Source organism: Herpailurus yagouaroundi, unplaced genomic scaffold (assembly GCF_014898765.1).
Source record: "Herpailurus yagouaroundi ecotype Mexico unplaced genomic scaffold, PumYag 185, whole genome shotgun sequence".
NCBI lineage: Eukaryota > Metazoa > Chordata > Mammalia > Carnivora > Felidae > Herpailurus > Herpailurus yagouaroundi.
In genome coordinates this window covers 17,708,750-17,721,942 of record NW_024412416.1, presented here as the reverse complement: position 1 = coordinate 17,721,942, position 13,193 = coordinate 17,708,750, and the positions used below count along the sequence as shown (strand labels likewise).

General features: G+C 45.5%; 1 non-coding gene across 1 annotated transcript; it reads right to left on the bottom strand.

Annotated features, from left to right (window-relative positions):
* Window positions 1–8,167: 8,167 nt before the first annotated feature.
* Window positions 8,168–8,274, bottom strand: LOC121042610 (U6 spliceosomal RNA). The gene has a single exon (XR_005796325.1). It is a non-coding gene; the product is annotated as a U6 spliceosomal RNA (small nuclear RNA).
* Window positions 8,275–13,193: the final 4,919 nt, after the last annotated feature.

Genomic DNA, 13,193 nt, shown 5'->3' with positions numbered 1-13,193 from the left:
AGTCTCCACTAAGTGAGATAGAACTGGTCGCTTATAGGAGACTTCTCATCCCCAGTACTAGTAATCAGAGCCCTTTTTTTTTTCTATATTTTAAAAAAAAAAAAAAAAAAAAAAAAAAAAAAAAAACATTATTTTAAAACATTTAATAAAATTTAAATATACTAAAACAAATTTAATAAAAATTAAATATACCAAAATTTAAAACATATACCTCTATAAATCTAATATATGCACATTTACTTACACATACATAGATGTGCATTAAATATTCTATTTTAACTTGAACATAAATGCATATTCATTTGCCAGTGTTTCGATGTACATACAGCCAAAACTTTTCATTTGATATGGGCTGACTAGAGTTTCACATTCTCCTTATACAAATTACCCATAAAGGACATAGTCTCCGCTTTCCGATATCATTTTCATTCTTTTGGAGTGAGAACTTAAAGAGATTTTGAAGTTCTCCGAGTGCAGAATTTTCCTAGACACTTCCTATCTTCCCAAACTTTATACAGTTGTCACCGCTACGCCTAATGTGACAGCTGCCTTTTTTCTAACATCGCACCTCAATTTAATTGTCACCGAAACCACAGCTCTCTTTTGCACACTTGTGTGTCATTAGCTTTCATGACACTTATTCAAGTTACAAACGACAATAGCCAGTACCAGTGGTTTTGAGGGGCACGGGAACAAACACAGCTGGCCTTTGGTTGGAGTAGCCCTCGACTGGTGGGGACAGAAGTGCTTAGGGGAGGCCTGGAGAGTCATCCACTGGCTGGATATATTTTGCAGATGACATGGAAAGGTGGGTTAGTCAGCACATTGGTCCAGGGACAGTCCCTTGAGACACCTTCCAGGGCTCTCCTTGTGACAGGCATGAGTCTCCACAAATGGGGCTGAAGTGGCTCTTTGCTTTTCTGGAGCACCCATATCACAGACCCCCTTCCCCAGGTAGAAGTGAATATCTTTCAATTCAGAATCCCCCCCCCCCCCCTGCTTTCTGCCAAGGCTAAGTTGAGGGAGAAGGGAGGGCCAAGACATGGGGCAGGGACTCTGGACCCATGCTATCATTGTTCGTCCTTCTCTCTTTCACCCAGGTGCACATCACACTTCTCCTTTGCTTGTCAGGCCACACAGCTGCTATGATGTCATTGCTCAGACCTGTCTGGGGATCTCATCAGTATGAGCATCTTTCCTGGACCACACTGGGACACGAGGGCACTGCAGGGTGGCTCGCACAGTTGCCTGAACTCAGCAGACAGCCATATATTTTCAATTCTTCAACTTGCCAGGATACCAGGGGTTCTGCTGGCCCACCTCTCCTGGCCAGGCAGGGTAGGAGACCTTCTCAGGGACTGGTGGGCCTTGATGTTTTGCTCTTTACTCATTAGGTTTTCCTTGCCCCGATGCCCTTCAGGGTCTTACATTTTGAAAGTCAAAACTTTCTCCGTACTTCTGCTCTAAATCCTGTCCTTGAGAAATGGCTGCTATTGGGTACAGGAGCCCAGTTTGGGAAGGAGTCATAGGGCACCAAGAAATAGCAAGAGAAAAGAAAAAGTACCACTGGTTAATCTCTCAAAATAATGTCCTGATGCATCACACTTAATGCTCACAAAACTGTAGCTCAGAGAAGTTGAGAGACTTGCCTGAGGACACACAGTTCCTAAATTTGGGAACGGAAGTATCAGAAGTTGTGACCACAGGAGCAGACCTGAGCAGGCAGGGTCCAGCCAGGAAACAGAGGAGCATATTCAAAGGGAAGGGAGTGGCTAATGAGATGTAATGAGACTACAAAGGGGTGGACGGGATGCAGAAGTATCAGAATTAGCAAGAGCTAGAAGCCAAGAAGCCCTTAGCGCCCAAGGGACAGAAGGAGGGGAAAGTGTTGGCTGAGCCTGGAGGAGCCTGGAGCTCCGGAAGGGGGCCCCCTAGAGGAGCAGGAGCTGAATGCATCCCAGGAGGGAGCAGGTGAAGAAAAACCCAAACCTCTCTTCCTGCGTTCCCATTTCCTGCTGGTGCCTCCCATTGCGGAACCTGGAGTCACTGGGGCTTGGCAGTGGTGTGCTGGGGACAGCTCCTACCTGCTTGTGAGAGCCAATTGTTAAATGTTCAGGAATTTTGTGAGCCAGTTGTTAAACACAGCCATTGTGAAAAATAAAATTCTGGGGCGCCTGAGTGGCCCAGTTGGTTGAGCGCTGGACTCTTGATCCTGGCTCAGGTCATGATCTGGGCAGTTTGTGAGTTTGAGCCCCGCATGGAGCTGTGCACTGATGGCGTGGAGCCTGCTTAGGATTCTGTCTCTCCCTCTCTCTGCCCTCCCTCGCTTGCTCTCTCTCTCTCTCTCAATAAACAAGCGAACAAACTTTAAAAAAGAAAAGAAAAAAAACAAAATTCTAGTTCCCAGAGCGCCTTCAAGGAGAACGGGAATTTTCCCAGATTCCCGATAGGGGGCGCTGCGTGAGGATGGAGAACTCAGAAAGCGGCTCCAGGACCCCTTCAGGCAAAGGTCCCCTCCTCCAGTCTCCGTGAGAGGTGCTGTGGAGGAGAAGCAGAGCGCAGAGTTTCATGGAGAGCCTTAGAAACAGGGGGGCTTGCATAGGGCTTGGGGAATGGGAACAGCAGGTCTTTTCTCTACTTGGAGGACATGGAACAGCATGCCCCAGGACCCATGGGCCTCCCAAGCTTGGGGGGACAATTGGGGAAGGGACATTAATGAATTTCCCTCAAATGGTTCATCCCACCCCCACTCCATTGCTTGAGGGGAGGCAGAAAGCCAAAACAGAAATGTTTTCATGGCACGTTTTATTTTTTTAAGTTTTTTTTTAAGTTTCTTTATTTTATTTTGAGAGAGAGAAAGTGACCTGGCAAGAGTAGGGGAGGGGCAGAGAGACAGACGGAGAGAGAGAATCCCAAGCAGGCTCTACACTGGCAAGGCTTGAACCCATGAATGTGAGATCATGACCTGAGCCGAAACCAAGAGTGGGACCCTTAACCAACTGAGCCACCGAGGTGCCCTTTCCTGGCAAGTTTTAAAGGCTTGAAGAAGACACCTGACTAGGTAAAAACCAGGGAGGAAATCCTGAGATGGAAGAGGAGGATGCTGAGGAAAGTTGGGGTTCCCAGGGGACAAGAAAAGATCCCTTAAGGCGAGGATGGGGAGCAGAGATGGAGGGGAGTCAGGAAAGCACAGTGATTTCTAGAGAGCTTCTACAGAGGGGAGCCTTGTACCCCTTCTGGGCAGCGTCCCAGGGAGACAGCAAAACCCCAGCTATATTGTGAGCTCCAAGAGCAGGGGCCTTGTGCCCAACTCCCCAGGTGCACCCTTGCTGGGGATGGCAGGCCTGAGGGGACAGGCAGCAGCCATGACCCGAAAAGCCTTTCACAGGAGCCCACCCCCCACGTGAGTGAGGCCAGGAGCCAGAGCACCACCCGGAAGTGGCAGAGGACCTGAGGGAGCCATTGAGACAGAGAAGGGATGACTCCAGCAGAGCCCCCACCAGCTTGAAGACGCCTTTTGTAAACATTAGAAGAAGATAGATGAGGGGCGCCTGGGCGGCTAAGTTGGTTAAGCATCTGACCTCAGCTCAGTTCGTGATCTCATGGTTCATGAGTTCGAGCCCCATGTTGGGCTGTGTGCTGACAGCTCAGATCCTGGATCCTGCTTTGGATTCTGTGTTTCCCTCTCTCTCTACCCTTTCGCCACTCACACTCTGTGTCTCTGTCTCTCAAAAATGAATAAATGTTTTTAAATTTTTTTAATAAAAAAGAAAAAAGATGAAAAAGCCAGAGGTACATGGCCTGGCCAGTTGGTAGTTCCTCGGTGCAAAGAAAAAGGTATCCCTTTCTCAGGATGGAAGTGGTCCTGCACCTACACCCACAGCCCAGCAAGCACACCACAGGCTGGATTTCAATCCTACTTATCCCACCATCCAGGTATGTTTATGCAGTGGACAACCTGCTCAACTGTCCATGGTGGCCCACTGTCCCAGCCTCTGCCTATGTGGATGAAGACCAAAGGCTCTATGGGATGGAGTGGAAAGCTGGTGGCTGCCAGCACAGACAGGTGACACAAGGTCAGACAGCCCCCACCTCAGTGCCTTGGCATTGTATAAGTCCTCAACAATTCTAGTGTGGCCCCAAGGAAGGATAGAACCTTGAACTGATAGAGATTGAGTTTTCATCACCCCAACGGAAATTGGAGCCCTAAATAGAAATCAGGTTGTGGTCTTTAAAAAAAGCAAATCTGTTGTTATTTCCTGCACACCCAAGTCTGGTCTGGGAGGCATACCAGCCCCCTGCAGGTCTGGCTAGGTAGCAAATGAACCACATGGGGCAAGGGAAATGCAGTGGATCTGAGCTGGGCACAGTGGTATAGACTAGACAGAGCTGCTTCGCGTCCTGGCCCTTACTATCAGCACGACCTTGGGCACAACCACCTCTCTGAGCCCATTTGCTTATCCAGGTAACAATGCAGACAAAATAACACATGGAGAGCCTCCGGGTTGGACAAGCACAGCCCTTACCATCTGCCAGGTATGGTTCTGAGGGCTTTATGCAGATTAACTCACATCATCAGCACAGCAACCTATGAAGTAGGTACGAGCAACTCTATTCTAATGATGAAGACACTGAGCCACAGAGCATTCAACTTCCCCAAAGCCATGCAAGTAAAAAGTAGCAGGATTAGAGCCCTCCCTACTCCTCCTACCCAACCCCCTAGACTGCCTCTTATACTGTGTGAAGCTTGTCTCACTCTGCCTGGTGCACACCCAGAAAATATGGGTCATCCTCCTGGGTCATCCTCATTGGTCATCCTCATTCCAGGAATCACACAGAAGTTTCTGTGTCAGGAAGGCCAGGGAGACATGCCCAGGACCCAGAGGGTCAAGGCAGATGGCAGATCAGCAGAGTCCACAGCTGAATGGGGCTAAGGGGCAGGTGAGCACGCATGGACTATCCTTGAACCTTCCAGACTCCGTCTCTTCATTTGGATGGTGAGGATAACTCCTCTCTCACAGGACTGCTACAAGGACTAAATAAGAGCATATAAAGTCATTCAGGACACAGCGTCTTTATGCCCTACTTCACTTAAAAAAAACTATTTGACAGGGAGCCTGGGTGGCTCAGTTGGTTGAGTGTCCGACTTCAGCTCAGGTCATGATCTCGGGGTCTGTGAGTTCGAGCCCTGCATCAGGCTCTGTGCTGACAGCTCAGAGCCTGGAGCCTGCTTCAGATTCTGTGTCTCCTTCTCTCTCTGCCTCTCCCCACTCATGCTCTGTCTCTCTCTCTCTCTGTCAAAAATAAATAAGCATTTTAAAAAATTAAAAAAATAAAACTATTTGAATCCAGCCGCTCCTCTTGGAGCCCAGAGTGTTCCCCACTCTGTCTCGGCTCTCTGGCTATTTCAAGAAGGCTGATTATTTGTTTCTCACTGTTTCATAGGAGCACAGCAGGTGTTTATTGGGCTATAGGCTGCCTTTTTAAAAGATGCAAAAATAGCATTTGGCATCTGAAAAAAATGTGCAGTAACTTAACCTGCATCACCTCCCTGTCTTAATTTGGAAAGTCATGTCATTTACACTACAAATGAACTTGGGAAGGGCCCCACATGGCAGTGAGACCTCCCCTGGTTAATCTTCCCAAGAGAAACAAGACTCACATTTCATCCTAAGAACTAAAAAAAGAAGTATCTCCCATCAAAGAGGAACAGCACGTTTGCTATTACTGCCCTTAAAAACACATTTTCCACGGAAAGCTAGTGGAAGCTAGTCAGAAGCTAGTTATGGAGCCCCTTTTCTGTGTTGGAGGCCGGGCTGGGCCCAGGGGACACTTTGCAGAGGGAGACACAGCCTGTTTCCTCATGGACTCGGGGTCTGGAGAGTGCAGAGGCTTTGGGAAGGCTGCTGTCTTTCCTCAGTGCCCCTGCGTATGTCTCCTGTCCTTGTTGGCAACAACCAATCACTCAGCAAGACTTCTCTTTGTCTCCAATCCAGTCTTGTGGCTTTAAATACCAACAACATGTCAATGACCCTCAAATGTATGACTCCATCCCAGATTGTTCTTCTGAGCCTGTTGTGTCTTGATTCAGGCCTCTGTTTATGACATGACCACCGTATGTCCCTACTCTAACAGGAGAGCCATGAGGGTGCTTTGGGTCCCAGAATATCAATGGTAATTTGGAGCTGGGTACTCAACCACTTTGGAAAGAAGTGGTGTTCCCCTTTCTCCAGTACGAACGGCTGTCATCCCTTGGGGGGAGACCCAATGGAACACAACTGTATTTGGTTGCCATGGAGTTTGCTAGGTACATTCTTCACTGGATGGGTTCTGGGTCTGAGAACTGACTCAGGCCTGGAAATTAGGCCATGACTTATCATAAGAAGATTGGGTGATGACTTAGTGTAGGGGTGGTTTTGATTAGGTATTTATTAGTGATGTTCTTGTCAGCAGCCCCATTTATCTTTCCCCTAGGAACACTGTGTTCTATGAATCATCTCTGTAGATCCCTTAGGTCATCTCCCCTACCCCAGCTTGCCATTCCAACATTGCGGCTCACTATGTAATTGTACTCAACATGCTTCTGAAACTTACAAAGCTGCCACCTGCCCTCCGCTCGGCCTGTATCCACGGTATGTCAGTGGTGCCTGGATTAGCACTAGCAGCATCACCTAGGAACTTTCTAGAAATGTACATTCTCTAGCCCCAAACCCAGACATCCTGACTCAAATTCTCTGTATTCTGACAAGCCCTCCGGTTCGTTTTAATGCATGGTAAAGGTTGAGCACTACTGCTCATCCCCACCAGAGAAGCCAGTTCTAAATCCTCTCCTAATGTTTGTCCATCCTTCTACAGAAGACAGCCAATGATGCCTTGTCCCTCACCCATGTGTGCTTTGTCACTTTGGTAGATGGAATGTGTGGGGAAATAAATTCAAGATTTCTTTTACTTACATAAATCGGTTAGAAAAAAGCTTAGGACTGAAAGCCACCACCACGGGGCCAAAACGCCCAAGGTTAGTTAGCAAGATATTGTAACGGGATCATGAGAAACTTGTTATATCACCTGCAGGAAATTACTTTTCATCTGGCACCAATGTACCATGAACACAAACACCACTTGCCCCCCAGAGCCTTTGCTTCTTACTCACACAAGTTAATGATTACTATCTGATTGTCTTCTTCACATTCACCACATGTATAAGATCTTGTTTTCTTCATGTTCACCACGTGTGTAAGATCTTGAGTGCTTAATAAATACAGAGACGAAACCCGTGCTCGGGACTCTTGTCTCCTCCCAGACATTAGCCTCTCTCATATTCAATTCTGCATCCACTTTCTTGCTGGACAAGAGAGAACTCCAGATTCATAGTCTGGGACAGGAATGTCCACATGGCCTCCAAGTAACGTGGCCAGTCTGGTGAGTTTCTAGTGTAAGCCCACTTTTGCTATTTTGTTCCCTTCCCCCAAGCTGCCCCCATCCTCCTGACATCTCTACTTTATTTAATGTGGGCCAGCCCAGCAGCATACTGGCACAGTCACCCAGGGCTCTTGCCACAGGAGAGTGCCCCTACACCAATAGACTTCCCCTGACCCAGCTTTCCAGCTGGTCCTGACCCAGCACCCAGCTTGTCCCTGCTGGCAGCCAGGACCTGTAACACCTTTGGGGTAGAACTCCTCACCTTCCTATGCAGGCCCATCAGGTTTGCTCAGATTTCTCCCTAGTATAGATCTGGGGGCCAAGAAGAAGGTGGCGGTCAACCCTAAAGAGCAAGCATTGTTCTGGCAGGCACCTGCCTCATATGTGCCCTCTGCATCGTCTTCTTACAGGAGGCAAGAGGGGGCTCTATATTCCAGCAGTGGGAATGGGTCACTTCTGCAGGTGTGGGGTAAGGTGGAGGCCCAAGCTTCTTACCTGCAGTACCCAGGTACCCCCATCCCAAAGCTCTGAGTCCCACTCCTTCCCCATCAGGGCCCTTACTTCAACATAGGAGACGTGCCTGGAATGAGAACCCAGGGTTCCCAGAAGCAGTGCCTCCTTTATGCTCATGTACTCTGCCTCATCTTCCATTCTATCTGCCTTCTGCCTGCAGGAGAGCAACGAACTAGGTGCTCTAACCCTCACACTTTACTTTATTTATTTTTTTTGTTTAATTATTATTATTTTTTTAAATATGGAGCGCTTCACGAATTTGCATGTCATCCTTGCGCAGGGGCCATACTAATCTTCTCTGTATCGTTCCAATTTTAGTATATGTGCTGCCGAAGCGAGCACACACTTTACTTTAAATCATTGAGCAGTAGTGATTGCTCAGTGGCCATCACTGAAATGGCAATACTCAGATGGACTTTTTCTCTCTTATTCACTCAGTGGCACTTAGCAAATCACTGGTTTCCAGTCTTTCTAGTTACCATTTTCTCCAGACCTCTCCCAAAAGCCTCCCTTCTGCCTGTGCCCTGTCCCAGTTCATTAAGGTCTTAGGAATCATACCCTGACAGCATGCCAGGAACTATCAATACTTCTACCTACTAGCAGAGAACAATCCAAAAATGATGTTAAGAAAACAATTCCAGGGGTGACAGGGTGGCTCGGTCGGTTAAGTGTTTGACTCTTGGTTTCAGCACAGGTTATGATCTCAGGGTTTATAAGATTGAGCACTGCATCAAGCCCTGTGCTGACATTGTGGAACCTGCTTGGGATTCTCTCTCTCCCTCTCTCTCTGCCCCTGCTCTGCTCATATACTCTAAATAAATAAATAAATAAATAAATAACACTTCCATTTCCAATGACACACACAAAGAAACTTAGGGATAAAGTTAACTAAAGAATGTAAAGCTTGAACCCTGGAAATTGCCAAATGTTATTGAAGTAAGTTAAAGAAGACTTAAGTAAATGGAAAGACATCCCATGTTCATGGATTGGAAGATTTCATATTGTTAAAATGCCAACACACACACACACACACACACACACACACACACACACACCATGTGTACATACATACCTATATTATTTTTCTATCTATCATCTAGCTAGCTAGCTAGCTATCCAGAAACATGAGTGCATACTGATGCTTCCAATTCCAACCCACATGGCTCATTATAGCCTTCCTGCCCTCTTTGCTTATTTGTAACTTCCTCCTCTGACAGTGAGAAGCCTAGCTCTCTCTCATTATCTATAATATATTAACCTATTTGTTCAACTACATGTACAATGTAGTTTCTATGCAGTCCCTTTAAAACCTAAGTCAGATTACTCCTCTGCTCAAAATCCTCCCATACCTCCTCATTTCACTCAGACTAAATCCAAAATTCTTGACCTCCTATGGCCCGAGGCCTTACAAGACATAGATCGCTAATACATATTGATCTGCTCTCCCTTGTGCTTTTGCTCTAGATACTTCGGCTTCCTTACTGCATCCCAGAAGCTGAGGTACTAGAAGGGGGTTTGACTGAAAAGAGGGAAATAAGAGAACTTCTCAGGGGTAGCAGAACTATTTCCTGCTTTGACTTTGGTGGTGGTAACACCACTGCATACGTTTGTCAAAATTCCTTGAACTACATACTTAAAATGAAAACCTCTTACTGTATATCAAGTACACCTCAATAAAGTTGATTTAAAAAAAAATTTAGTGTTTATTTTTTGAGAGCGAAAGAGAGAGAGTGAGTGAAGGAAGGGGCAGAGAGAGTGGGAGACACAGAATCGGAAGCAGGCTCCAGGCTCCGAGCTGTCAGCACAGAGCCTGACACAGGACTCGAACTCATGAACTGTGAAATCATGATCTGGGCTAAAGTCAGAGCTTAACTGGCTGAGCCATCCAGGTGCTCCAATAAAGTTGATTTTTTTTAAAAAGACACTTATATGGAGCATTATCATTCATTTGAAATGTCAGTTATATGTTTCTAAAATATTTTTAAATAAACATAGAACTGGTAAGATTTTCCATGTTTGCATCCACTTCTGCCTTTTCACCATGATATGTTTTCTGTAGTGAACTCTGTTGGGTTTTAGCAGAGAATCCAACATGATTGGTTGGAGTTGGCCTTCTCTCTCTTCTCACAGTGAGCAAGGAATGTTTATTCCTTTTCCCTATGATATTTAAACTTTTTTCAATGTTGGTTTGGGTCTACAAATTTAATATTATGATTCATTAATGAGGTCTTACAATAACTTCAAAACTCCTCATCTAAATGATGCCATCTACAATTTTAATCAATATTGACCTGGCAGCTGTCAACATCTGTGGGTTTTCTAAATGCGATGGCTAATGGGTCAGGTATGAAACATTCTGTAATTGACCTCTTCTACTCATCCCTTTGCCCCCACTTTTCTGAAGGTTCCTGGCCTGTCCCAGGAAAATGCAGCCCCAAACCTTAGCCCATACTTCTAACCTCTTAGCACCTGCTCAGGAGTAAATCTCAAAGACCAACTCACGGGCAGGTAAATCAGTGGGCAAAGGTGATTCTCCAAAATGAACAGACATTGACTCACCAACTGGACTTAAAATTTTCTCCGCTGATTTTAGGGACTGTTTGACGACATAGACAGCCATGGTCAGGCAGCTGCTTTAATTTCTTGATCAGAGTATGAGCTCCACCAGTAAAAACAGCAATGGCAGCTAAAAACAGCAACGGCAGCTAAGGCAAGTGGCACTCTCAGAAAAGCCACCAGAGTCCTCCTTCCAGACAGCCCCAAATTCTAGTCATCCATAGCCAAGAAAGTGATTCAGAGCTTGGGCCTGTGACTAATAGCTTCATAGAGGTAGGTTTAAGGACATCAGAATCAAATCATGGACTCTCCGTCCAGCCCCATCCCATTTGTCCCTGTTGGTCTAAATCCATCCATACTTCCAGGCCCAACTCAATGTCACCATTTCCACAAATCCTTCACCAATGGTGCCTGTGACTACAGGTCTTCCTTTGAACTCTAGGGTCTTCAGTTGTAACCCCGAGGAAATGTTCTCCATTCTCCTGGGTAATCTCATTCAGTGTATTCTGTTCCTTACCACTTCTCTGACCTCATGGGCAGGGATTGTGATTATATTCTTCACCCTAAATCTCCACACCTTGTTTCTGATAATCTCTGAATAAGTAAGATGAGTAGTTGCTAAATTGAAATGTCCTAAAATATGGGAAGTTCAGGTTCAAGTCCTGGTTTGGGTATTCAACAATGGTATGGTCTTGGCCAACTCACTCCATGTCTCTGGGTTGCAGCTTCCTTGGCTGTAACTGACAGAACTAGACTATGTTATCTCAAAGGTTCTGTGGTATCCAGCCCCCACAATGGCTCCCAGTGATCCTACTTTCTGTTATTCAGTCCTTCATTGTTCTAAGGAGAGTGGGCATCACACTTGAGTTTGGGTTATAAAAGGTACTGGCTTTACTCTTTGTCACTCTTTCTCTCCTTTGGATCACCTACTCTGGGAAGGGTCAAATGCCATGTCATGAGGCCTAGGAAACAGCCTTCAAGAAATGAAGGACTGCCAACAGAATAGGAGTGAGCTTGGAAATGGATTTGCCAGTCCCAGTCAATCCTTAAGATGACAGTAGCCTGTTCCACAGCTTGACTGCAGCCCCATGAAAGAACCCAACCCAGAACAACCCCACTAAGCCACTCTCCTGGACTCCTGAGCCTCAAAAACTGGGAGATAAGAAATATTTGTTGATTTGAGATCATCTGTTACACAGCAAGAGACAACAAATATGAACTGTTTCAGGCTCTAAAACCCCGTAAGCCTAAAGTCGGTGTTTTGAAGTATAGCTATTACATTCAGGAAAAAGCCTGATTTATAATAATTGTCAATCTTTCCCCTCCCACCCCAGCCAGAATCCATAAAGAGAGAATACAAAACATGTCAAAATATATTTTCAAGGAACAATATTTATTTTATCTATGTCTCTAAGAGTTCCCAAAGCTATGTTGATTTTGCTTCACTGACTCCTTTATTTCACAGATGAGGGTGAAAATACAGATAAATTAGGTGATGGCAATAATGCAAATGTTCTTCATTTTTGCAATATTTGCATTTCTTCTGTGGTGAATAAAAACAAGGTACAGGCTTTGCCTTGTTTCTCTCCGGGTTAATCTTGAGAAATCTGTCTTGAGCAGTGGTATTGCTTATGCACATCTAGCTGGGTGGCCACGAGCCCGGGAAAATCCCAGGGCAGCCCAGGAAAAAGCACAGTGTATGAAGTCACCTCCAGAAAAATAGCTGAAGGCTGGAGAGGGACAGCTTGGCGAAGGGGCTACCATGTCAGTCTGGATTAAGAAAAGACTTTTGAGGGGCACCTGGCTGGGTCAGTCAGTAGAGCGTACAACTCTTGATCTTGGGGTTATAAGTTTGAGAGATCTACATTGGGTATAGAGATTACTTAAAAAATAAAATAAAAACCTTAAAAAAATAGAAAAGAAAAGCGTTTTGACGTTACAAAAAGTGATAAGGAAGACTGAAAAAAAACCCAAATATCATATGATTTCACTTATATGTGAAATCTAAAAGACAAACAAACAAATAGAAACAGACTCATGAATACAAAGAACAAACTGGTAGTTGCCAGAGGGGAGGGGGGTGGAAGGATGAGCAAAATGGGTAAAGGAGATTAAGAGGTACAAACTTCCAGTTATGAAATAAATAAGTCAGGGCACCTGGGTGACTCAGTCAGTTGAGATTCTGTCTCTTGATCTCAGATCAGGTCTTGATCTCAGGGTCGTGAGTTCAAGTTCCACATTGGCTCTGTGCTGGGCATGAAGCCTACTTAAAAAATAATGTAAGATAAAATATGTAAGTCATAGAGATGGAAAGTACAGCGTGAGGAATACAGTCTATAATAGTGTAATAATGTGTGGTGACAGATGGTAACTGCACTTACCTTGGTGAGCATTGTGTTACACAATAGAATTGTCAAATCACTGGGGTGCCTGGATGGCTCAGTCAGTTGAGTGTCCGACTTCCAATCAGGTCATGATCTCACGGTTTGCGAGCTCAAGCCTCGCGTCGGGCTCTGTGCTGACAGCTCAGAGCCTGGAGCCTGCTTTGGATTCTGTGTCTCCCTCTCTCCCTGCCCTTCCCCCACTCATGCTCTATCTCTCTCTGTCTCAAAAATAAATACACATTTTAAAAAATTTTTAAAAAAAGAATTGCCAAATCACTGTGTCATATACCCAGAACTAATACATCGTATTGTAGAGCAACT